Consider the following 26541-nt stretch of genomic DNA (forward strand, 5'->3'; position numbering starts at 1 on the left):
GGCCGCGCGCCCGCAGCCGGGGCCGGCATTCCGGAGGTGAGCCGGGCGCGGGGCCGGCCGCTGCCCGAGTGGGTCGCGGCCCCCGCGGGCCGGTTCGGCTCGGTTCGGGCGAGGGGCTGGCGACGGCGGCCCCCCGGGGCCGCGCGCGGGGTGGGCGGCCTGCCCTCCGCTCCCCTCCCCTCCCGGGCCTGCGCGGGCGGGGCTGCGGGCTCGCCACGCGGGAGCGCGCCGCGGGGCCGCGCGCCGGCCGGGCCGCAGTCGGCGTGGGAGCGGCGCGGGGGCGGGGCGAGGCGGCCGCGGGGCGGCAGGCGCTCGCTCGCGCACCGGCAGGCCACCGCCTCGCCCCCGTCCCTTGCCTCCCCTCCTCTCCCCTCCCCCGAGCGAATCACGCGCCCTCCTCTGACACTCGTAGCGGGCCCGAGCTCCGAATTTATCCTTCACGTGACCTGAGGGGGGTTGGGTGGTTGGCTGGGGGACGGAGGAGAGAGGGGAAGGAGGGAACGGAATCTGCCGTTACCCGGGCAACAGGCCCCGCCCTCCGGCTTGGGGCTGGGGGGGCGGGAGGAGGACGTCAGCACGTCAGCCGGGGTTTTGCGTTTTGATTGACAGTTGCTATAGCGACCGGGTCGGTCCGTCGCCATTTTGTTGGTTGGTTTTTTTTTAAACCCTTTCGCTTCCCGCCCGAATAATAATAAAAAGCCCCATTGGAGTGAGGCGGGGGTGGCGGCGGCAACCGCGGCGGGGGGATCCGGGGAGACTGCTGCCGTCGCTGCTGCCGATCGCGGCCCAGGTCGGGCTGAGAGAGCGGACTCCCCGAGCGGGGGTGCGGGCGCCGCCACCGCCGCCGCCGCCGCCGCTTCTGCTGCTGTTCCTGCTGCTGCTGTGGGTGCCGCTGCCGCTGCCGCTGCCGCCGCCGCCGCCGCCGCCGGCGAGCGGGCGGGACCGGTGTGAGTGTGAGGGAGCGTGTGCGAGGGCGAGTGTGCGCGCGGTGAGTGTGCGCGAGTGTCTGTGCGGGATCGGGGGCGGGCGGTCCGGGCTCTCCTGGCGGAGCCGCCGCCGCCGCCGCCGCCGCCGCTCGGGCCCCGGCGCTCCTCGCTGCGCAGCTTTGGAGCGCGCGCCATTTTGTGAGATTTACAAAAATCCTCGTCGGGAAGAAGCGGCCGGCAGCGGCCGCCGCTCGGCGCCCGGCCCCGCCGTCGGCACTCGGGGGCCCGGGGACTGCGGTATTTGCCGGGGAGGGGCTGTCGCCTCCCCGGCCGCGGGCGCCCGCCGGCCCCGCCAGCCGGACGGACCCTGAGCCAGCGCGGCTGCGGCGCGGAGCCGGGACGCCGGGGGCGGAGAGAGAGGCGGCCGGGGCGGCGCTGGCTGCGGAGGCCGCGGCGGGAGCGCGGCGCGGGAGCTCGAGGCTGAGACTCACCGGAGGGAGCGGCGCAAGCGCCCCGCCATCGTCCCGGTGAGTGTCCGCCCCGCCCGGCGCGGCGCGGCCCTGCGCGCGGCTTCCCGGGGCCTGCGAGCTGAGCTCGCCAGGCCTCTCGCGGAGGGAGGGACCTGCCATCTTAGGAGCAGGAGGGCGGCCCGGGGCCTGCCACCGCGGGAGGGAGCCCGGGCAGGCCGGGTCCCCGAGGAAAGTTGCGGCGGCGGGTGGGACCCGCGGCCTCGGGCCCGGCCGGCGCCAGACCTCCACTGGCCTCCCGGGCGCAGGGGAGGAGGCTGTCTTCCTCCTCCTCTTCCTCCTCATCCTCTTCCCCCAGCTCCTCCCTCGTCCCTCCTCTCGGTCCCCACCGGCGTGCGGAGCGCCGGGGTTCTAGGCAAGGACAATGCACGGGTTAAGAAAATGGGGCTGGCTGCCGGGAGGCGAGCACGCAGGGTCGGGCCGGCGGAGGTCCGCAGCTCGCTGTCTGCAAGGCCCTGTGGGCCCGCGCCCGGGCCTGCGGACCCGGTGTGCTCGGAAGCCGGGCGGGGAGCGCGGGCCACCCTGGCCACCGGAGGGTGACCTGCTTAGCTGCGGGAGGAGACACGAATTAGAATGGATACCTGTGTATCGCAACAAAACTTCACCAGTCTATTTATAGGCACAGACCCTCTCTGGCCCCAGAGGCTCCCGAGTGCCTGAATGCCAGCACTTAGCCAGAGGCCCCTCCCTACCCCGAAATAGTTAAAAACGGCGAAATTCGTGAGTCAGTGACTCTGACGACCTGTCTTTTGCCCAGCCCTAGATTCTGTGCATCCTGTCATCGAGGTGCAGCATCATATGCTTCTTGAGTTCTGCCAAATTGCCAGAAAATATACCTCGTAGCAGTGTTTTCAGACTCGAAGATTAGTGCCAGGCATTGTTCACTACAGTTTTATGTGTTCCCTCACTTAACCTACCAGTAGGAAATGTCACCCATTTCACAGGTGAGCATACTGAGCTTAGAGAGGGCAGTGACCAGTCCAAGGTCATACAGCCGGGACTCCGGGAGGCAGATGTCAGTTGTGACTTATGATAAGTCCCGTGTGATGACTCAGAGCTCTGACCTACAGACTGGGTGCAGGTTTTGGTGGAGGTAATTTAGGGTTGCAGAAGGGCAGTATAGACCAGAGCCCTCTTAATGAAACTTGTCCCCCATCCCTCGAAGTAGACTAGTCAGCTTCTGAGTGGAAGGATGGAAACCCTGGTGCATTTTGTTCTTCACATTTAGTTATTTAGTTATAATTATAGTACAGAGCTCTTTGTGTGTGTGTGTGTGTGTGTGTGTGTGTGTGTGTGTGTATTGATAAGTCGAAAGTTTGGTGTGGAGTTATTTTGTTTTTCTTTAAATACTTTGATTTCTACTTTGACCTTTTGGACTTCTCATATTAAATAACCATTAGGTACTTTGATTTGCGATGTCAATAATATAGTGGAATTACTTTACTTTTTGTTTCTTAAATTTCTCTTTTTAATTATTCTTAAAGAATTACATTTCCAGATAGACTGTAAATGGGAGACAGGAACTCAAATTCCACTGGGTAAGATTTCAAAGGGATAGTGGTTCAGAAAGTTTATTTGGTTATAGACATTGGCTTTTCAGGGTACATGTCTTAAAGAACCCTGCCCTTCTGGTGCATCTGCCTTGGCATGGTGGTGTCTATGGTAGCTGGCCAAATAGAGTTAGACTTCAGACCTTGCCAAAAAGTGAAGAGACTTGTCAGCATCTACACCACGTTCTCTTGTAAAAACGGCTACAGAAAGTTCCTGTTCCCTTAGAGAGGCATGAGCTCACATTATTCTAGAAGGGTCCCCCTTGTCTGCAAGGACACATTTCGTATACCCGGTGGCTGTTGTCGAGATGGTTTACCTTTGAAGGAATAGAATTGAATGCATGGTAATTATTAGTAAGGTAGGAAAAGAGCTTTCTGAAGACATTTTGGTGTGTGAGCTATTAAAAATTTAACCTCAGCCATTACTGTGTGCTAGGGATCAATAAAATAACACTCAAGATAACATGGATAGTAGTCAAAAGACCCTTGGCTAGAAAGTCTCTCCTGAGAGCTTGAGCTTTGCCACCTAGTTTTATTTATGGCTTCCTGTGTTTGTGCCTTACCATTGGGAGTGAGGAGTGGTAAGTGCAACAATGTATTCAAGGAACTTGAGTTTGCGGTGCTGTGCCTAGCTTTGAAAGTGAAGATACCTTGTTATAGACATGCCATACTGTGAACTTTGTCATTAGTGTTACATAACTGTACAAAGAAAGTACATGCACATTTACTCAATCACACAGAGGTGTTCTAGAGTGTATGGTTGGCATATGTCTACTATAGGAAGAAAATCTGTATAGAATTTTGGGTGGCAAAGAACTGTTTGTACTACATGACATGACATACAAGACTCAAGGAGGTGGACTTCATTTGTGACTTTGTTGGTACCTGTGATCAGATATGCCGTTTGTCATTTTCCTCTGTTACAGAGAGCTCTTACTTTGTACCTGCCAGTCAGTGCCCCTCCTCCCAGTTACTTCCCTTCTACCTCTCAAGAGTGATCTTGACCTCCAAACAGAGCAGACACTATGAGCTTCCAGAAAGTCTCTGATGAGAACTTGGATTACTAGTCTTCATAATTTTATGGCAGTCGTAAGCAGTATCTTGGCACAATCTACTTTCTGTTGAGTGTCTTGGTGGGTTTTCCTCCATCTGTACTTGTCTATTTTCATTTTAGAAGCAAAATCTTGCTTGGGAATATCAGTCAGGGTCACCTGAAATTTGACAGCACACTTTACCTGTCACAACGAGCTTTATTACCAGGATAGTAGTGTATGGATGGGGTGATTATGCCTTCTAAAGACTGGGACCCTGTGTTGTCCTGGCCATTTGGTGGTATTTGATGGCGAGACAGCCTGTGGTAATTTGTAACTTAATGCTTACACAATTTGGGATTACAAAATTTAGGGGTTAAAATTGGTGTTTAATTAATTGGAAAAAATAATTGAATTGTTTCAAGTTACCTGAAGTTTCTCCTTTGTTGTCCCTAAATGAAGGAATCTTGGAATCTTGGTTCATGTCAACTCCGTAGTGTCAGGCTAGAGTGTAAAGTCTTGTTGGGTGTGTGAGAGGTGAATGCAGGTTACACATGACTAAAACAAAGGTTCGTACTAGATAATGTAGACAAGTCTTATTTTTCAAATTCTAGTTTCATTTTGGCGTATAAAAACAAAATGACGGAAATACATTGCATTTGTATAAAACAGCTATGCTTTTTAAAGTTATATTTTGGCTTTGAAATTGTCCTTTGAGAATTCTGTAATGAGTTGCAGTTCTTGGTGGAGAATGAAACCTTACATTGAACATCTAAACTGCTATAGCTCTACCAAAACATACTTCGTGTTGACAAAAACCACATTGGATTCTTGGCAGTTCTTCATAGATGTCCCTTTTTAAACAATTTTTTGAAAGTTTATATATTTTATTATTATTATTGTTGATAGGCTAAATTTTTAAAAATATGTCTTGATGAGTCATTTTATCACCCCAAATTGAAATCTTTATTTATTTTTTTTGTTTTTTGTCTTTTTTTTTTCTTTTTTCCCCAAGACATGGTTTCTCTGTGTAGCTTTGTTCCTTTCCCGGAATTCACTCTGTAGCCCACGCTTGCCTCGAACTCACAGAGATCCACCTGCCTCTGCCTCCTGAGTGCTGGGACTAAAGGCATGCGCCACCACTGCCCGTGAAATCTCATAATTGAAATGCTTTCCTTTTTGGGAGCCTATTGTGATGGTTTGACATGGAATGAAGTCTGCTTTTAGAAGGCATCATCTCTTTAAGTAGCATCCCCACCATCAAATAAACCCTAACTTTTTTTTTTTTTGTTCCTTCTCTGTAGCATGAATTCTAATTGGTCTTAATAATAAAAACTTGGAGTCAGATATTAGGGGGTGAAAGCTGAAAGATCAGAGAAGCGGAACAGCAGCCACTAGAGAGACTTATTAATTCTACAGAATCCTCAGCCTGAAAGGGAGCTGAGCTCCTGTCTCCTGCATTGTATCCTCTCTCCGCTCAGCCATATCACTTCCTGTCTCCACCTCCCTAGTGCTGAGATTAAAGACATGAGATCCCAAGTGTTGAGATCAAAGGTGTGTGCTACCACTGACTGGCCCTGTTTCTCTTTTACACTGGATCAATCTTGTGTAGCTCAGGGTGGCCTTGAACTTCTGATCTTCTGCTTCCCCCTCCCAAGTGCTGGGATTAAAGTTGTGTGCCACCACCGCCTGGCCTCTGGCTAACTAGTGGTTTAGCTCCACACTCTGATCTTCAGGCAGGCTTTGTTAGATCACCAGCAAAATATTAACACACTTCCCTATTTTTATTTAGAATTATGAATGGGATTCCTGGTTGAGGTTTAATGTCCTGGAGCACACGTTTGGATAGAAGGGTGTTGGTGCCTGGTTAGGAGTAGGAATTGAGGCTGTGTGGAGCTCTGGAGAGATCACCTGCCTTTGAGATAGTGAACAGACTCTGTCCAGGCAGGACAGTCCCAGTATCAGGTGTCCCTTGCAGGGAGTGACTTGAGGGCAGGACTCAGCATCAGTTTCCAGTGACTGCTCCTTTCTTCCCTTGTGCCCTTTCCACACTTTCTCCTTTCTCTGCGATCGACCTGGGACTTGACACCCACTGCAAGCACTCTACACAACCCCACCCCACCCCTAAGCCAAGCAGGACTTGCTGCTTTCTTTCACAACCTTTATTGCTGGTAGCTGTATAGTGAGTCATCAGTGATTTATATATACTTATTCATTATATTCATTTAATGCCTGTCTCTTTCTCTCCATTAGATTGTAAGGTCCATTTGGACAGTGGTGTGTCCTTTTTTTCATGTGCTATTGTTTAAATTTAGTCATGTGGCCTTAGCTGCACAGGAGGCTGGGATTTGTGGTCTTTGGGCTGTTTATTTGGCTAAGAATTTGCTTCTATAGATGGGCACAATGAAGAAAAATTAAACATTGCTTGTTCATTTCCAAATATTTTGGAAGAAATTTCTGGAAATAAGGCAGTTTATTGAACAGTCACTGTTCAGTTATTGGTCATTAAGCTTTTGTGCTTTGGTTTGCAAATTTAAACAGGTTGTTGGTTCTTTAATATATACATCTGTAGTCTGCTTAGAATTAATTTGTATGTTTTTTTGTTGTGATGGTATTTAGGGCCTGATAGCAGTGTACTGACACTGTTTTCTGATAGATTGTAAATACACATTCTTTACAGTTGTGATTATATCATATAAATAATATAGTCTATGAACTTTTGGTTTTACCCTTACTCTGCTCTGGACCACACTGTGTGGGGTCCTGCCAGTGACCCCAGCAGATAGCACTAGACCACCCAACACTTGGGTCTTGGCAGGCTTTCAGTAGTAAGTCAGTGAATGTTGTGAGGGTGAGAGCAGTGACTTAGGGTACACTCACTACTGGATGTCCCCCCTCGGAGCCCCTTCTGTGAGGAAAAGGGAAGACCTGGCCTTTCCTTCCAGCTGCCAGTGGGTCGAGTGGGGCCTTGGGCACTCGATAGAGACTCCCAAGCTCAGGATTTGTGTGTAGTTTTGGGATGACCTCTGCAATGAACTTCTTCAGGGCATCCTGATACATCACACATGTCTGAAGCTGAGCCGCCACCTTACAGAGGAGTGCAGAGAGCCCGGCTGTCTGAGCTGGACCAGAGCCGCCCTGCACTAGCTTGAGTTCTCGCTGCCTCCTCCTCCTCATGTGTGCTTTTTGTACAGAATGGCCGGGCTACAGGGCCAGGGTTGACATTGCTCTTCACACAGGAGCTCATTCCCAGGGAATGGTCACTGTGACTCGTTTCCTTTTAGCCCAAGTTAGTCAGGACTATTTAAAGGTTAGAGTTGAGGTTTTTATAAGGTATGGTGCATGGCAGGACTCTAGGCGGTGTTGGGGTAGATTGGTTCGTGGGAACTGGCCATGATTAGATGGAACACACAGTTACTACTTTTCCTTTATGTCTGGTTGTTTATAGTTTTCACATGTTGGAATTCACTCCATTAGGTTCTCCAATTTAAAATGGAAATAAGCTCAGAGGAATATCCTTTACCATTATCAGGTTAACACTATTTTTATCACCGAGGTGGCTGTCATTTAGAAATCAGAGGTCACTTGCACTAAGAGCCTTTTGAGATGGGGAAGGGAGAGTGTGTCACTTGTACTTGTTCCTGAAGAGAAATGGTGTCTCCAACAGCTGTCACGTGGGGGGTTGACTCAGGCGGTTTAGGAGCAGCTTCTTAGGGTTAAGTTGGCGTCTTTCAGTCACTAGCTATGGGAACATCCCTGGGGTCATTCTCCTTAGGACCTTCTGGGCTTAACTACCAGACAGAGTACCTCTTTCTTCTTAGTGTCCTTCCCGTCTGGAGTGTGTTAGTCTCAACATAGCAGCGTTTAATGTGCAGCTCTGATCACGTAGGCAGTACTATTCTTCAAAGATAACAGGGCATATATACTCATTTAAAAAGTGCTGTGGAATGGTGTCGTATCACCCGCATTCTCAGGGCTCTTAGTAACTACTCAGGTTTTCCTGCTAGACATGCTCTGTGTATTTTCATGTATAGTCACACATGCAGTGTATCTAATATGGACTGTGCTGCGGAACTGTGCTAGATAGATACATCCTCCTTTTCTCCCTTCCTGCCCTTCCTTGGGTGGCAATGGGGATAAGATCCAGGGTATTATGCCTACTTGGCAAGCACCCATAGTCTTGTTTTTAAAGTACATAGTTATATATGTCTGTGAATGGATGCAGTGTCCTACATTTAAAATCAAAGTTAAGCTAGATGATGGTGGCACATGACTTGAATCCCAGCTCTTGGAAGGCAGAGGCAGGTGGATCTTTGTGAGTTCAAGGCCAGCCTGGTCTAGAGAGTGAGTTCCAGGACAGCTAGAGTTACACAGAGAAACCCTGTCTCAGAAGGAAAAAATCAGTCATTCTAAACATAAAGTTTTTTAATTTTTACTTAAACTTTGTACTTAGAAACATTCCCTTGGGGTCCAGTCGAAGAGAGGGAAGATGGGTTCTGTGAGCAAGAGGAGGCAGGGCGTGTCAAGATCACGATGGCAAACTTGTACGAACTCACGCACTTTAGACCGACGGCAGTGGAGCCTGCATGGGACTGGACTAGGCCCTCTGCATAGGGGAGACAGGTGTGTAGCTTGGTCTGTTTGAGGGACCCCCTGGCAGTGGGATCAGGATCGATCCCTAGTGCATGAGCTGGCTTTTTGGAACCCATTACCTATTGTCAGATGTCTTGCTCAGCCTTGAGGCACGGGGAGGATCTTGGTCCTGCCTCAATTAAATGTGCCAGGCTTTGCTGACTCCCCATGGAAGGCCTTAGCCTTTGGGGGAGGGAATAGGAGGTGGGTTGGGAGGGGAGGCTGAGGAGGAGCAGGAGGAGGGATGAGAGAGAGAATCTATGTATGGTTGGTATGTAAAATGAATAATTTTTTTTTTGTTTTTTTTTTTGAGACAGGGTTTCTCTGTGTAGCTTTGTGCCTTTCTTGGATCTCACTTTGTAGACCAGGCTGGCCTCGAACTCACAAAGATCTGCCTGCTTCTGCCTCCCGAATGCTGGGATTAAAGGTGTGTGCCACCACCACTCGGCAAATAAATTTTTTTTTTAAAATAAAAAAATTCCCTTGTTAACTTACAGTGTTCTCTGTCTCTCTGTCTCTCTGTCTCTCTGTCTCTCTCTCTCTGTGTTGTGTATATGCTTGAGTATGTGACTGAACACTGAGCCTAAGACATCACCTGTTGTAGGCCAGTGCTCTAACGCTTCCCCATGTCATCAGTCTTTCAGCTTACCTGAGGTTGGGACTCACTGTGCCTTTAGTCACTCTGTCCCAGGCAGTCCTTGAGCTCAGAGCCTCCTGCCTCAGGCTTTGGAGTAGCTGGGATTACAGGCCTGTATCAGCTGGCCTGGCTTCATTTATTTATTTTGGTGGCAGGCTCCCTGTAGTACAGACTGGTATGGAATTCATTATGCAGCTTACACTGGCATCAAACTCAGCAGTCCTCCTGCCTCGTTTCAGTTGCTGGGATTATAGGATGAGCTACCTCACATGACTTTTGTGAATGTGATTTTCTTTTCTAAATTGTTTTTGTTTGTTTTGATGACAAGGTCTCTCTGTGTATGTCTGGCTGTCCTGGAACTTGCTCTGTAGACCATGCTGGCCTTGAACTTACAGAGATCTGCCTACCTGTCTTGGAGTGTTAGGATTAAAGTGTGTGCCACCATACCAGCCTCTTTAAAAATTTAAAAAAGATTCACTTTAAAAAATTTTTGCTTCTCTTGAGACAGGGTTTCTCTGTGTAGCTTTGGAGCCTATCCTGGAACTCACTTTGTAGAACAGGCTGGCCTTGAACTCACAGAGATCTGCCTGCCTCTGTCTCCTGAGTGCTGGGATTAAAGGCATGGGCCACCACTGCCCGGCTTCGGTATGTATGTATTTAATTTTATTTTTTTTTCTCGAGACAGGGTTACTCTGTGTAGTCCTGGCTGTCCTGGAACTTGCTCTGTAGACCAGGGTGGCCTTGGACTCACAGAGATCTGTCTGTGCCACCACTGCTGGCCAAGGCATAGGTTTTTGATGCTTTTTTTTTTTTTTTTAAAGATTTATTTTATTATGTATACAGTGTTCTGCCTGCATGTATGCTTGCAAGTCAGAAGAGGGCACCATATTTCATTATGGATGGTTGTGAGCCACCATGTGGTTGCTGGGAATTGAACTCAGGACCTCTGGAAGAACAGCCAGTGCTCTTAACCCCTGAGCCATCTCTCCAGCCCATGTTTTTAAATAACAAAGTATTCACTCTTTGTTAGATACATAGTTAAAGATAGTTAATTATTTTCTAGTTTTCCTTTATCTTGTTGAATATCTTGATGTTCTGATAAATTGTAAAAGTCTACAAAAGGAACTTCTTTTTCAGTTGAGAAAATGTCTGCATGTCCTCTGCATGAGGTGTAAGTGGTGGTCGCTGCTGATTGCAAAGGAGAATAGATGTGTATTCCTGGAAAGCCAAGTGCAAGCGAGACCACTTAGGTGTGCATTTGAGGAAAGGGAGTAGGCGAGGCTGGTGGCTGAGAGGCATTGCCATGTGAAGAGCTAGGAGCACAGGGTGGGACAGTTGTGGGGACTTGAGCAGGGATCTGGACAGGAGGTGGGGAGGAGAGGGAGGGCAGAGTGACTGAAGGGGAGGGACTCTGGAGGAGGAGTGAGCTGTGGCGGGGAGGGAGGAGTGTCAGGAAGGTTGATTGACAGGTGTGGGGGCTGAGAAGGGAAGGGAGAAGGCAGGCGTAGAAGTTCTCAGTGACTGGCAGTAGACAGGGAGATGAGTTTCTGGGTTCATACAAGAGTGTGGCCGAGGCTCTGGAAGTAGAGAGCAGGGGACTGGGAAGGGTGAGGTAGGGAGGATTACAGAGGTCCTAAGTAGACTGCTGTGTGACAGTTGAGACCCCTCCTACTGAGGATTGGAAGGCACCAAGAACAGAATTATTAATGTAGTTTGTGTCTTCTGTGATGGTAGGTGAGAACACCAAGTCATGAGAGGGGAAGTGGTGCCATGGTTTACGGTGGGGAACGTAGAGTAGGAGAGCATGTGAGCGTACAGTTTGTAACAGGTGTCTTAGTATTTTCCTGTAAAACCTCATGTTCTGTTCGTTGTACATGTATCTTAATTAGAGGACTGATTATCTAAAAAGCCTGTTCTTGTGTGGTAATACACCTATGGTTTTTCTTTTATAATTTATTTATTTTTATTTTACGTGCATTAATATTTTGCCTGTGTGTACGGCTGTGTGAGGATCTCCTGGAACTGGAGTTACAGACAGTTGTGAGCTGCCATGTGGGTTGTGGGAATTGAACCTGGGTCCTCTGGAAGAATGGTTAGTGCTCTTAACTGCTAAGCCATCTCTCCAGCCCCGAACTATTGATTTTTAAGGTAGGATCTCACTATGTATGCATATGTATGTGTACACACACACACACACACACACACACACACACACACACACGCACACACACTGCTCTCTTGGAACTCACTATGTAGAGCAGGCAGTCCTTGAACTCACTGAAATCCTTCCTCTGCCCGAATCCTGGGACTGAAATGTGTGCGCCAGCATGCTGGCCAGCGTCAGAGAGTGTCACCCATGGGATGGGACTGGAAATGAGCTCTAGAACAAGTCCACTGCTGTCTCTGCCATTGTGCAAGTATGCTCTGGTGCGAACAATCTTGACAGTCCCCTGTGTAGGTTTAAAGATACAATAGATGTAAAATTAAATTCTCATTAAAGGGATATAGGATCTGTGATTTCATGATTTAAAAAATATTTTTGAAGGTCAAAAATTATCTTAGAGTCCTTTTGACAATTACTTAGAGCTCAGCTCTTCAGATATAAAGAAGGCTGTCGTCTTTGACCGACGCTGTCTCCTGAGAAGTGCTGTGATTGGGTCATTTTTTTTCTAGAAAACAGTTGCCATCACCATGGTGTCTTTTGCTTTGTCTTTATATCAAACATATTTATTATTGATGGATAATTCCTTTTGTGATAGAAAAGTTTGTGAAAGTTCTTCAGAATAGCAAGGATAAGAAAATGAATAGTGTCTCATTGAGTATACTGCGACTTTTGTACATTTCCTTTATGGTGATTTTATAGGACAGTTTAAAACGTTGGTAAATGTAGGTGAGGTCACCCAGGATGGCTAGAGTTACTCAGCAGTGTCACAGGCATGCAGAGGGAAGAAAGGGAAGTTTTAGGATTCATGGCAGATAGTTTGGAAAAAGGCTGTTTGCTGAATAAGTAAAATATAGAGCCGAATAAAGGATGAGAGCCTGTGGAGGTTAGGGGATAGAGGTTCCGTTGAAAGGCCAGCACCGGGAGAGGGATTTGACTGTCTCGAGAAGCAACAGTTCTCTGTCATTAGGAAACAGAAGAAAATTTGTGGCCAGAGGTTGTGGTACACATCCTGTGGAGACCAGAGGTCAGCCTCTGGTGAGGTTCCTCAGGGTCCTCCCACCTCTCCTTTTAAAAAGACGGTGTCTTGTCCCCCAACTAGAATCCCCTGGCTCCCACACTGTCCTACTTACATAGTGCTGGGTCACACTCAGGTCCTTAGGCCTGCACACCTGTGATCTTATCTCAGGAAGGTGAGGTGGGGCATCCAGAGGGGCTGGAGGCTGGGCTGGGTTACTCAGTGAGGTCTCAAAACAAAACAAAACCCAAACTCCCCCAAAACAAGAAACAGATCCGCCCATCCCCCCAAAAAAAACCCCAACTTCCTTAATGATGTTGTGACTTTTAGGGTAAAGACCAAAGGAGTCATAGGACCCATGTCCTTCTTGCCTAAATGACTTGTCCTAGGTGACTAACTCATGCCTCAGCTCTTTCTGCATCATGTGACTCTGACTTAACTGCATCTTTTCACTGCTGCCTTTTGGTCTAGAGTTATTACCCTGTTTAGGTCATTTGTTTCCTCATTAAATTTTAGCTGAGATATCCCTTTGTTGGGGAAGGCACAGCCACTCACCAAGTTATTCTTAGTTTATAAAGTCTCAAGTCTGTCTATTCTTTGTTCATAATACTTATTAAAATTAGTTTTTTAGTGCCGATTTGATTAATCCTCTGCAGACATTAACCATGTTTTACCCTTAGTGTTTGGCAGTCTTAGGCATTCCAGATACCAAGTACGGTATAAGCACTAAATAAACATGGGTTGAATGAATCCATAAACTTCTTAGATTTTTTTTCTTTAGTTAATTACCAGGGACAAAGAATTACAGCAGGGCATATTTGCATATTTGGAATAAAGAGCAGGACAGGGAATTTGGGAGCCTATAAAAGGAAGAGATGAGGCCTTTTAGAGATGAATAAAACTGGAATCAGGGTGTGGCAGCACACTTATACTAGGTTTTAGGCAGGACTGTGGTAAGTTGAAGCTTCATAGTGAATTCTGGGCCACAGGGTGAGACCTTCCTTAAAACAATGCCACAGTAAGATTGGAGAGCTCTATGTGCTATGCATAGGAGAAAGAAAATGTCTTATTTGTAGATTAATGTTTATAAATGCCTACTTTATGTTGGGGCAAAGTACGAGTATGAGGATTGGAAAGATGGTGCCTTGTATATTAGAGGAAGAGCCCATTTTAGTAGTTTTTGAAGTCCATACAGTTGTTAGTGGATCTTTGGAGCAGTTTTACTGGCTGAGAGAGACAGGGTCTTGCCAAGTGGTCCAGGCTGGTGTTGGACTCACTGCACTCCCGCCTCACTCAGCCTCCAGAGGTGCGCACTACCTGTCTTCCTAGGGCAGTTGAAAGTCACTGAGAAAAGTCGGCTTGGATACTGCTCTTCATTAGTTACTCCTAGCCAACAGAGTGACATCCATCCAGCTGGAGTTTTGATCCAGCGTTGTAGTAGTTCTCATGTGCACATTTAAAACAAGTCTAGCTTTGAAAAGTGACCGAGGTGAGGACAGGAGTCTGGATGTCTTTGGCTTGAATTTCCACCTTCAGTTGTAAGAGGGAGGGAGTTCATGGCATGGAGAGGTTTTCAAAAGTGAGCCTTGTGCTGTCGTTAGACCTAGTGAGGCTGTCAATCTTGCGAGTGCAGCAGTTGTCTGTAAGCTTATGAGGACAACATTTAAAAAACGTTTTCAGTGCAGTTTCATAACTTCTCAGTGACTGGTTTCCACGTAATAGTACCGAGGTAAAATACAAACGTGAACCTCCAACTTGTCTGCAGTTTGAGACAGTTGTCTATGTAGCTCAGGCTGGCTTGGAACTCATTATATAGCTCATGCTGGCCTTGATATGAGGATACTCCTTCATCAGTCTCACAGATGCTAGGAACACAGGCTTGTGTTACCACTCTAGTCTGTGAGATGATGATGGTAATGATGGTGATGATGATTTACAAGAAGGGCTCAGGTAAACCTGAGTTTCCCGTGGTAAGAAGTAAGGGACTATTTAATAGTAACAGTGATCACTATTAGTCTGTTCCCTGCATTATGCAAGCTGTTGGACAGATAGATATTTATTAGCTATTGACCCTGGCCAGCAGCCTTACAAAGTAGCTAATATGATCTGTATTTATAAGTTAAACAAGTAGGATTCAGGGAATTCAATTTGTTTTATATTACTCTTAGTAGGTCCACATGCTACTACTACCAGATAAGCCCAGTTCAGCATTTTGAAGGAAGGAGCTAACCTGCAGCCATTGACCTAAGAATCAGATAAACTTGGTGGCCTAGAGCTCTGGGGTCAGTTCATCACACCCCCCACCCCCCACCCCCCAGTTTCTCTGTGTAGCTCTGACTATCCTGGCTCTCGCTCTATAGACCAGGCTGGTCTTGAACTCACAGAGATCTGCTCGCCTCTGCCTCTGCCTCTGCCTCTGCCTCTTGAGTGCTGGGATCAGAGGTGTGCGTCACTGCCAGCAAGTTAATCACTTCTTGTTTTTTTTGAGACAGGGTTTCTCCGTGTAGTTTGGCGCCTTTCCTGGATCTCGCTCTGTAGACCAGGTAGCCTTGAACTCACAAACATCCACCTGCCTCTGCCTCCTGAGTGCTGGGATTAAAGGAGTGGCCACCACTGCCTGGCAGTTAATCACTCTTGACAGCTTTCTAGTTGGAGAGTTCTCTCGATGGGTGTTGCTGGGAAGCAGACTCTGCTTTCTTTGTCTGTGCAGTTAGAATACAATCATGCCACTGGTTTCTATCCTGCCTGTGCTGGCTGCCTCAGGACAGTCAGGCACATTGCATGGTTTGTATTCGGAGGCAGCAGTGACAGATTCCAGTTGTAGCATTTAGTTTCTGTTTTCAGTCAGGACAAGTGGCAGTGGTTGACTTTAGTGTCTTCATCAGACTGGGTCTGTGGTTTGCATTTGGTCGATGTGTCTATGTCCCTGTACCTGTACAGGGTTTTCTTTCGTCTTCATTTTTTAATAATGTATTTATTTTTATTTTATTTGCATTGGTGCTTTTGCCTGCATGTATGTCTTTGTGAAGGTGTCAGATCTTGGAGTTACAGACAGTTGGTAGCTGTCATGTGGTTGCTGGGAATTGAACCCATGTCTCTGGAAGAGCAGTCAGTGCTCTTAACCGCTGAGCCATCTCTCCAGTTCCCAGGGTTTTCTTTTAGTTACTTACTTTCATGCTAGCCCAAAATCAGAGCTAGTTCCTAAGTAATCCTGTACTTAGACCATGTTCAGTAGGTAAGCCAGTCCTAGGGAGGTAGGTCTCCAGGGCCAGGCTTACCTGCCTCTAGGTTAGAATTAATTAATGATGAGTTCAATGTAGAGTAAGGAAAAGGCTTCTGAGCAGTTTGCTGCTGGTTCAGTTTGCTGAATTTGAGTGCCTGTTCTAGTCAGGATACTTCAGATGGGGATACAGGAACAACTTGGTACACCTCTTCACAGAGCTTGTGTTTTATAGTAGGAGACAAAGTGGGTAGGAAAGCAACTAATATAATTACAGAAGGGAAGCTGGGGTGATGTCACAGAGAATGGGTCCCTGTCTGTAGAAGTTACACCTTGGAACACATTTAGTTGAAACTTAAATGACAAGGAGTCATGACTTCTGTCTTTGACTATGAGATAGCATTCTAAATGTTATTTCCTACCACACATATTTAGAATATTTTTCAGTTATTGAACAGTATGTAGCACAGCAAGATACACCGCCACTGGACAAAACTTGGGATCCTTGACAAACGGGGAGTGAGTGAGGCCCAGCTCCATCTGGAGACTGTTTCTAGACCTCAGTGGGGGAGGGGGGCCGGCCTCAGCAGGGTGACCACACTGCTGGAGGCTGGAGCTGCTGAAGACTGTGGGGTTCTGCTTTGAGAAGCAGTGCTCTGGAGAGGAGGAGGGACAGATAGAGCTTTACTGGTTAGTGCTCCCCTTAACCGAGCAAGTACCTGTCTGTAGTATGTGTGCAGGTTTCATAAGGGACGCCTTGTGGGGAAATTGTAGGTGGAGCAGTTAATTTTCAGAGCCTATAGAGGGCTGAGAATTGAGAATTGCCTAAGTACTTCATATTTGGAGTGGAAAGATCTCACTAAATGCAGCGTTTATTAAGACCCTGGGAGGGCTAAAGGAGTCCTAGAGTAAGAGATCAGACTGTAACTGTGTAAACTGTTTTGCATCCAGCTAAAGTTCTGGGACTTACAGGGACTCAATTGAAATGAATTGGAAATTGTCCACAGATGTTAAAGTGAATGCACAAGGACATTAAACAGTTAGAAAGGAGACACACACACAAGGTATACAGTAGGTTCAGGTTAGTGCAGTGAGACTGTAAAAGGTGACAGGAAAATGCAGGGTACAGCAGAGAGTAGTGAGCTGGAGTGTGGGGGAGACTAGGAGACTGACATGCAGAGTTAGCAGACTTGTTAACGTGCTCTTGTACAATGCAGGCTTCCATTACAGTTTCATGTTGACATCTTGTTATGTGAGTCTTGCTTAAGACTAACTGTAGTCAGGCATGGTGCCGTTCCAGTACTCCAGGCAGAGGCAGGTGAATCTCTGAGTTTGAGGCCAGCCTGGGCTATAGCAAGTTTTAGGCTAGTAAAGGCTACATGGGGAGACCATGTCTCAAAAAACACCCCCCAACAACAAAAAAAACTGTGGCCTGCTGTGATAGGCCACAGCAGAGTAAAAAGGATCACTGTAGCTTTGAGGGCAGCCTTGGTCTAAGTGGGGAGTTCAGGTTAGCCAGGGCTACAGAATGAGATCCTATTTAGAAAAAGTAATTGTAGCTACAGCCTGAAGTTGGTTTACTTGATACACATAACAGCTGAAAATAAGTCTCCCAGTAGAGCAGCAGGGATGGCCAAACATTATTGCCGTGTAACAGTGTCCTCAGAGTTAGCGGTATGAAGCCCAGGAACATGACCTCAGTGTCTGCGCCAGGTGTCTGGGTGCATTTTAGCTGGGTCCTCGGTCCCGTGACTGGGGAAAGGATGCTGCTGCAGGCAAGGTGAAGACTGGCGGCTTTGGTCTGTCTGCCTTTTGGCAGGTGTCTGTCTGAGATTCCTGTCATGCGGCTCTTTCCACATGGTTATTTACATTCTCAAGGCCAGAGTACGAGAGTACTTCACAGGCAGTTGACAGTCATGTCCTAACCCTGGGAAGGACACCTAGGTTACCTTTGTTGTGTTTTCTCGGATGAAGGGGAGCCCCTGGTCTTGTTCACACTGGGAGAAAGAGATACACAACGGGTGAACACTGAGCTAGTGTCATGGGGCCAGCACCAGGTCTGTCACCAGCAGTATGGTGAAGTGGTAAAGGCGCATCTGTGTTTCTGGTCTTCAGTTTTGGCTTTGAACATCAGCCCTGTCTTCCCCAGCCATATGCGGAGCCTGATCTTGAGTTCTGGGTCTAAGGATACCAACTTCTGCTCTGTGTAGTTGTGAAGAGGAAGTGGATGCAGATGAACAGGAATGCATCTTCAGGTCTCAGCTGTGATATTCAGTCTTTCCTGCTCATTGTTGATGGCATCTTGCCTCTCTCTGTTGGCTTTTAAAGCACCCCAGCTTGTTCGTTCGTTCGTTCGTTCCTTCCTTCCTTCCTTCCTTCCTTCCTTCCTTCCTTCTCTCCGACTTTTCTGGCTGGGTGGGTTTGCAGGTTGGTTCCCTCTTGTCGCTGCAGGCCTGCTGTACTGGTGCATGGAGTTCTGCTCTCAGTGTTGCCTGGTGAGTTGTAAGGTGATGTCAGTGCAGTCTTTCTTTGAGAGGACACTTTATTGCTGCTCTACGGTGTTCTGGGTTCTAGGGAGGTCAGGCTGAGATGAGAGCAGTGTGCCCTCTTTCTAAGGTGATTAGACACTAGCGACTTATAAACACTTACTGTCTGGCCTTTCCATTCTCCCATCTGTAGTCACTGTCTTTCTCTTTAAAAGATTGTATCACTGTCTTTTTGTAGTAGTTTTTATTTAACATTTTTCTTTCATCCTTCTCTCATCCATTACATTCTGACCAGTTTCCCCTCCCTCACTTCTCCCACTTCTTTCCCCTCCTGTAGTTTTAAAAAAGCCTCTAAAATGGATTTTAGTTGAGAGTTACTTCACTGCAGATGTGTAAGCAGGCAGAGGTGAGTGTGTGGGTCATCCGTGTGTTGAGTGTGCTTGCTGAAGCTTTGGACTCAGGTTTGGTTTGCTGTGTGTGTGTGATGGTTCTTTTGTCATCCTTTTGTCTGTTCCACCTACAATGTGCTGTTTTCCTGGAGTCTTCTGTGCTTCTTAGTACCATGGAATGAAAACCAAATTTATTAGCAAGTATTGGGAGTCTGTGGTACCTGACTCTAGTTCATCTCTGCAGGTTCTTTTCTGGACTCCACCTGCTCCTTTCATGCTGTAGCTGCTCTGGGCTGCAGTTCTCTTCCTCTGCTCTTGGCTCTCCCTTGAGCATGTTGTCTGAGCTGCTTTTACATTGCCTATGGATCATAGAGCTAGCCTGCATCACAGATGCTTCTGACATTGAACAAACAAATGTTATGTTTTCTAATATAATGTCACTCAAACTTTTTGTTGCTCATTATCATTTCCAAATGCTATATTATCTCATTTAATTGCAGTGCAGCTCAGCATCCATTATTCATCTTTCATAAATGCTGTTGAGCAAGTTGCCCAAAGTTGCCTAGCTGTGGATATGAAAGTTAAGACTTAATAGGTGTCTGTGTGCCTCTTTTAGGCTTAATTTTAGCTGGCTCAGTGTGGAATAAAGCAGAAAATCATGTCCTTTGGAACCCGCATTAAAATGCTTATATTTCAACCCTGATGGGAGTGGGTGTGAGGGGAAGCCTCTGTAGCTGTAGTTACTCATTTGGACCTCATCTCATTTTATTACATGTATTATAAAGTGATGAGTTGTATTTGGGGCCTTTCTCAGTCCATGTGTGCTGCTGTGACAACACTTACTCAGATTGGGTACATTATAAATACTCCATGTCACACAGTTACTGGGTCACCAGCAGAGTCACTGTGGTGAAGGCTTACCCACTCCTCCATGGGATGTTGTCTAGCTCTGCCCTCACATGGCAGGCAGAGGGCAGGTAGGTCATCCATACCCAAACAATTTGGCACTTTCCAACAAGCCCCATAAACAAATGCTGTGTGTCTTTGTGTGTGTATGTGTGTGAGTACAGATGCTTGTGGATTCCAGAAGTTGGTATTAGGTCTCCTGGAGCTAGAATTACATGTGGTTGTGAACCACCTGATATGGGTGCAGGGACAAACCCAGGTCCTCTGGAAGAGCAACTGAGACATTGCTCCAGTTCAATCCCCAACTCTCTCTTTTTTTTTTCATGTATACATTGTTCTGTCTGCATGTATGCTTGCCCACCAGAAGAGGGCACCAGATCTCATTATAGATGGTTGTGAGCCACCATGTGGTTGCGGGCCACCATGTGGTTGCTGGGAATTTGACACAGGTCCTCTGGGAGAGCAGCCAGTGCTCTTAACCTCTGAGCCATCTCTCCAGCCCTCAGTTCCCAGCTCTTAGTGCTGTCAGATTCTAACAAATATTTTGGAGGAGACATCACTCTTCAGAGATAGTGCATGCTGCTGCAGTGCAGTGGGACAGACTGGATGAGAGAGGACAGATGTAGTCACAGCATTGTGGGCTGAGAAATGAAGATAAAATACTAGCAGGTTCACTGCTTCCCAATACCAGCTTGAACACAGTGTCAGACAGAGGGATGCAATACTATCTTTCCCTGCCTCTGCATGACTGTGTCTTTAATAATCTGGAGCGTGTGTGTGTGTGTGTGTGTGTGTGTGTGTGTGTGTGTGTCTGTGTGTGTGTGTGTGTCTGTGTGTGTGCGCGCGCGCGCGCGCGCGTCTTTTCTTTTCTCTCAACATTAGCTGTTTGGTACAAATTCCGAGGATCTGTGGACATGCTGAATGGAGTGTGAGAAGGCAGGATTCACAGCCTGTTTTTCAATTCAAGAAGACATTTCAGAAGAGAGCATGTTACTGCAAGACATTTTACAGACAGGTTCACTGTAATTTTTCCCATATTTGTTGGTTTAAGAAATGTCAAATGGCTGCTGCCTAACAAACCTTCGTGGTGGCATAAGCCACAGTACTTATTGTCTGCTTAATTCCAGTTTGGGCAGGATTATTTTCGTTCCACATAGTGTCTGTAGTCGCCGTACAGTCCAAGTTGACTCAGCCTTCACTTGTCTGGTGTCTCTGTCATCTTCCATATTGCCTTTTCCCTTGCTGTCTGGACTTTCTCACAGAGTTAGTCTTGGGTAGTTGGGCTTTCCAGAGGTGCTGGAGTTGGAACTGTCAGGCCACGTTGGAGTTTATTTCTGGAACCATGCCACTTTCCCATATTCTCTGGTCATGGGGCAGGTCAGTCTCAGGGAGGGGACTGTGCAAGTTCTGGTTACTGCAAGAGTGCTTGATTGGAGCCCAGGGACACTCTCTGACATAACAAAAGGTGACACTTTGTGCTGGCCTATTCAATTATTTCAGTATACAAGGACATAATTGTATCAGCTTTTAGCTATAAGTACATTGAAAGAACTGTATAATTAATGTAGTTTCAAATTTAATTAAATTCTATATTTGTAATTTTGATAGAATTCATAAGCACAGATTTGGGACTAGGGCAGAGGTGATCATGAGTTCTTTAATGGACTTCTCAGCTCCAACTTATAGGTCAAAGCGCCACATTATAAGATAAAAGCCAGGCTGTGTAGTTTGTCAAATAAACCACCTCTTGGGTCATGTTACAATCCATAAAACACCCCAAGTATTTCCACAGTGAGCTCTGACTGTTTTGTACAGGGAAAGAAGGGCTAGACAGCCTTAGATTCTCTGTAATTGAAACTCAAGCCTGCATATTCTCCAGCTTCTAAACAGTGAGCCAAGAAGACCCAGGAGACTCTCCCTCAAGAGACAGGTTCCTGTCCAACATGTTCCTCAGCCATGGCTGTCTCTTCTAGGGAGTAAGGTCAGTTTTGTGTCTGCTCCTACACAGTGGTGGGGGAGAGGGTAGAAGACTGGGCCCCTTGCCCAGGTCCTGCAGAAAAAAGGATGGGATGTATTGACATTTGCTTGTTGACTTCTTCCTTTCTTTGAGCTGGACACAGATAAAAATGCTTCCCTGGGATTTGGTGGGTGCTAGAGGACAGGTGTATCGCAGAAATAGAAGAGTGATATTTAACCTATTATCTTTTATAATTTTACAGTCTAGTTTGTAGCATGACTGAGAGAGGAGGGAAGGAACAGACAATTAAGAGCTGTGTCCAGTGAATGTTCTTGCTCCTTCCTGCCGTGCTTTCCAGTCTTCCCTGGCCTGTCAGTAGCCTTGTGTAGACTTAGAGAATCTGGCAGGTAATCTTCTAAGCAGTTTTCAGTATCTGGGATTCTGTTATCAGATTTTGTACCACATTGGAGGTGTCCTGTGAAGGGAGTTAATTGCACTAGGCTTTTAAACTGTAGTATATTAGGGCCAACAGCCATGCTGCTCTAGCAGATACTTGAGGGCCTGCTTTCATTCGTTGGGAAGATGGTTTGTGCAGGAGTGCACAGGACTGGGAACTGCCGTCGTGTCCTGAGCTCTAACGTGGCAATAAGACACATGGTCCTATCACCTGACTAGAGGATGGGAATCACTTCAACAGTAGAGTGATTGGCCATTGAAATCAAACCAGGTGGCCAGGATCTCTGATTTTCACAGAATATTTTTTGGAAGAACTTCTTGCCCCCCCCCCCCCCTTAAAGATCTGTTTATTTATTTTATGTGTATATCTGTGTTTTGCCTGCATGCATGTATGTGCCTGATGCCTGTAGAGGTTAGCAGAAGGCATTGGATCCCCTGGAACTGGAATTATGGATGTTTGTGAGCTGCCATGTGGGTGCTGGGAACTGAACCCATGTCCTCTGCAAATGCTCTTAACTGCTGAGCCGTATCTTCAGCACTACCTCTTCCTCCTCTTTTTCAATCAGTCATGTATTTACACAGGTAAATTATTTTGTCAGGTAGTGCGTAAAAAGGCTAAGGATGGTGTGATGAAAGATACTTGAAGTTAATTGAAAGTACGTAACTCACCAAACCTGATTATGTGTTTGCCTCGTGAAGAGTTGTTGCAGCCTTCTGTGTCCTTAGGTACACATTCAGTCTCTGCAGTGGAGGTCCTCCTCCTGTGAGCCAGCCCCGAAAACCTTCCTGAATACCATCCAGGCTCTTGGACCCTGGGTTCTTACCATAAATTCCCAATTTGGCCACATGTCAAGATTGCCTAGGGATCTGTTCAGGCTGTAGGCTCAGGCTGTGCCCTCAGGAGATTGTGATGGTTCTGTCTCAGAATCTGAATTTTTAACAAGCCCCTCAGGGTAATTCCGATGGAGCTGTCAGTAGTGTTGGAACCACTTCCGTAGATAGTTGGTGTGTCACTTTCTCATACAAAAGTGCTTCATTGCCTCATGGACTGAGATAACATGAAGTGGGCTGCATTTGAAGTTGTTTTATCAACTGAATAGTAGCATAAAAGTGTTAGGTGCTTTGTAAATGGGGCGTCTTCTGTGTGTTAGGGTGGTGCGCACAGAGGTGAGAGGTCACTCCTGTAGAAATGAAATCAAAGGGGAGCCACAGGCAAGAAGAGCAGGACTCTGAAAACCTTAACTGCTGGGTTTAACTGCTATTGAGACCAAATCGTGAATAGATACTTTTACTTTTGTTTTTGCATAGTTCTTGGAATAATAGGTGACAGCTTGACACCCTAAATTAAATACATCTTGAGTGTGTCTGCATGGAAGACTCTAAGCTTTGCACTTGGGCAAGGCCTAGTTGAGTAAGATGTTCCCTGTCCATAAGAAAGTTGGAGTCTACTAGAGGAGACTTAGAAATTATGATACCACTCTTAAAAACTGCTTCTTTCTCTTGTAGTCAGAAGGAGCGCGTGTGAAGCAGTCTTTATGTTTATGTCAAGAGCATCCCTTGCAGCAGCAGGGAACAGTCTGTAGGTAGAACAGGAGGTAGGAGAGCCCTGTGCTGTGCTGTGCTGTGGAACACTAACCAGAGCCCAGCAGGTGAGAGAATGATGGGAAATTCTCGGAGGTGAAGCATGTGCTCACTTCCTGAGGGAGAGGCAAGAGAACTGAGTTTGGGATGCAGCATATGCGAGTGGGGTCTTACCAGCCACCCTTGTCTGAGCCGTCCAGTGGGGTCTTACTACCCACCCTTGTCTGAGCCGTCCTGGGAGCAGAAAGAGCAGGATCTTTTAGTGAACAGAATACAGGATTTTGAAAACCTGAAAGCAGTTTGTAATTGTGGCACCAAATCTGGATTGTTTGTAGGTATTTAAAATAAATAGCTTTTCTTGGGGGAGGCAGCTGTCTAAGTCTGAGCTAGCTTCCTTGTCAGTGAATTAGGTTGTGTTTGGTTTTGACAAAGACAGGATGGCTGCTAACCCATTAGGACATGAAGGATAGAGGTTTGTGGGCTCATTATCAAGCTGTAAGGCACAGGCAGGGGAAGAACAGTGTGAGAAGCATTTGGTAGTAAGGAGTTCACAGGAGACAGTTTGCCTCCATGCTGCTGAGGCTTTGCTTAGCATTCTCCCACTGGCTGTTTGTAATAGACTATGTGAGAACTTCTTGAATGGTATTGTTCAAGATGGTGAGACTAGTGTTGGACTTGGCTGAGCACAGTGGTGGTAGAGTTTCTACATGTCTTTATAAAGCTAGAGGGCTCACTAGAAAGTACTGATTGGAAACGGTTCCAGATGAGGTGGACATTAAGTATGGCTTTCCATTGAAGAACACAAAGCACCCAGGCGCGCTGACGCAGGCTGGAGCATCTTGTGGGAGGCATTTCTAGAATGAGAATATTGTGTGAAGATTGAAATGTTTTTCTTTGCTCCTAGTATTAGCTTCCTGTGGCTGCTGTAAAGATGTACATGAAAACTTCATGACTGAAAACAACATAGATGTGCCCTGATACCTCTGGAGCTCAGCAGTCCAATAGCAACCACTAAACTGTCATCCCGAGGCCACAGGGCTGGGCTGTGTTTCTTTAGGAAGCTGTGGAAGAGAATGTCTTCTTGACCTTCCGAGTAGCTCGCTGTTGGTGGCTAGCCAGCATTTCTTGACTTGTGGCTGCATCACCCTGTCTTCTGGGGTCACAGACTTCCTTTCTGCCCATGTCACGTCTCCTCCTGCTTCTGTCTTAAGGAACACATATGATGGCGATTAGGGTTCGCGATGGTAATTGGGGATGGTGTCTTCTTCTTAAGACTGGTTACCCACAGCTACAAGAGCCATTTCCCAAATAAACTACACTTTCTACTTTCCAGAGGTCAGGATGTGAATATCCTTGGAGATAACTCTTGTAAATGATTTGGGAGAGTAGGAAGAGCGCTTTTGAAATAGTAACTTTTTTGATAATGTATCTCGTAACTTTTCAATGTCAGCTTGATGATGCAGATCTGGAATCCACACTGGGAGACCGTTCTCAATCTGTAAGATGTCGTTTCTAGCATTGAGTTTTCTGCGCTTCTTTTCTGTCAGGGGTGGAAGTTAGTTCTTTTAGAGCTGCCTTAAGCTGCCTGAACATTTTATCCCAGGTGTTTATTAAAATGAGTCTATTCAGGGTTAACACCTGTAAAAATGAGTGTAAATGTAGGGGAATATTACAAATGCTGGAACCTTTTTAGGAGTCTTGACTTGAGAGCTTGTAGAGAGTAGTGAGGAATATACACTTTTCCTGAAGATTTGTGCTTGAGTTGAAGGTAAAAATAAATAGGTTGTTATCATTGGGTTTTATATTTGGTTTTACTTTTTGAGACAAAGTTTCTCTTTGTATCCCTGGAACTCTCTGTGTGGCCAGTCTGACCTTGAACTCACAGATCACCTGCCTCTGCCTCCTGAGTGCTGGATTAAAGGCGTACGCCACCACTGCCAAGTATTCTCATTTGCTCGTATTGTGCTGTATTTTATGTAGTTAATTTTGGAGTAGGCTAATAGCTTATTTTAAATAAGGTATAAATATACATTCAGTGATGTTAAAAGATATACATACTTGAAAGCTGAGTGTGGTAGTGGTGGGGATACACTCCTATAATCCAGTACTCTGGAGGCTGAGGCAGGAGGATTGGCTTCTAGAAGTTCAAGGACACCTTGGGCTACCTAGTAGGTTCTCGACAGCCAGAGTACAGGATGACACCCTTTCTCAAAACATGTAACAACAAAAAAAGATGGACACACATGAAATGGAAGGTGCCAGAGGAGGGCTTTTGCAGTGACATGTGCATCCATTTATCTGGTATCTTACCTAAAGCATGCTTTGAAGTTCTCTTTTCAGATCTGTTAATTCTAGTTTCTTAAGCTAGTCACCTACCGATGAGGTCCATGTCCAGCTTCTAAACTTGCAGTGTGCTCAGTTGTTCTCTGTCGTGGCTTTGGGATGGAGATATGTGAGTATTGTGTGTGATTGCTGAGCTTTTGGAGGTCCTCTGTGTCTTGAAGGTGGTCACACTTGATCTTTAATGTTTAGAGCCAGAGCCTTTCCAACACCTGTTTTATTTAGCACTCCATCTCCAGTGTAGGGCTCCTGGTTCTGATGGGTCTTTCCCCTGTCCTTCCTCATGCCACCCTGTCCTGCTGCTCACACCTGGGTCTCTGTCCCCGCCCTTCCCCATGTCACCCTGTCCTGGTGATTGCTCCTGGTTGCTTTGCACACTAAAATTTGAGCTTATAATCCTACTGGGGTTTGCATTTGGCCTGTGTTATTAAATAACTCACACTTACTTTTTTGGAACTACCAGTTTCTTAATGAAATTAATGGAAGAAAAATCATTTATGAAATGTATCCATTTATTCTCTGTTAGTGTAGATTTGAATTTCCATGTATTATCTTTTTTCTTTAAACTGAAGAACATTCTTTTTTCTTTTTTTTAAAGATTTATTTTATGTGTATGCGTGTTTTGCCTGCATGTGTATGTGTACCATGTATGTTCCTCATACCCACAAAGGTCAGAACAAGGTGTCAGATTCCCCTGGAACTAGAGTTGTGGATGGTTGTGAGC

The 26541-nt window shown here is 46.6% G+C and overlaps 1 protein-coding gene across 2 annotated transcripts in view; it reads left to right on the plus strand.

Moving 5' to 3' along the window:
- The first annotated feature begins 1344 nt into the window (after nucleotides 1-1344).
- Nucleotides 1345-26541, plus strand: part of Dyrk1a (dual specificity tyrosine phosphorylation regulated kinase 1A) — a 133597-nt gene continuing 108400 nt past the window's right edge. For both annotated transcript variants that reach the window (XM_036203611.1, XM_036203612.1), the window contains exon 1: nucleotides 1345-1453. The gene's annotated coding sequence lies outside the window, so the exon portion shown is untranslated. The remainder of the gene's footprint in view (nucleotides 1454-26541) is intronic.

Source organism: Onychomys torridus, chromosome 12 (genome assembly GCF_903995425.1).
Source record: "Onychomys torridus chromosome 12, mOncTor1.1, whole genome shotgun sequence".
Classification (NCBI taxonomy): domain Eukaryota; kingdom Metazoa; phylum Chordata; class Mammalia; order Rodentia; family Cricetidae; genus Onychomys; species Onychomys torridus.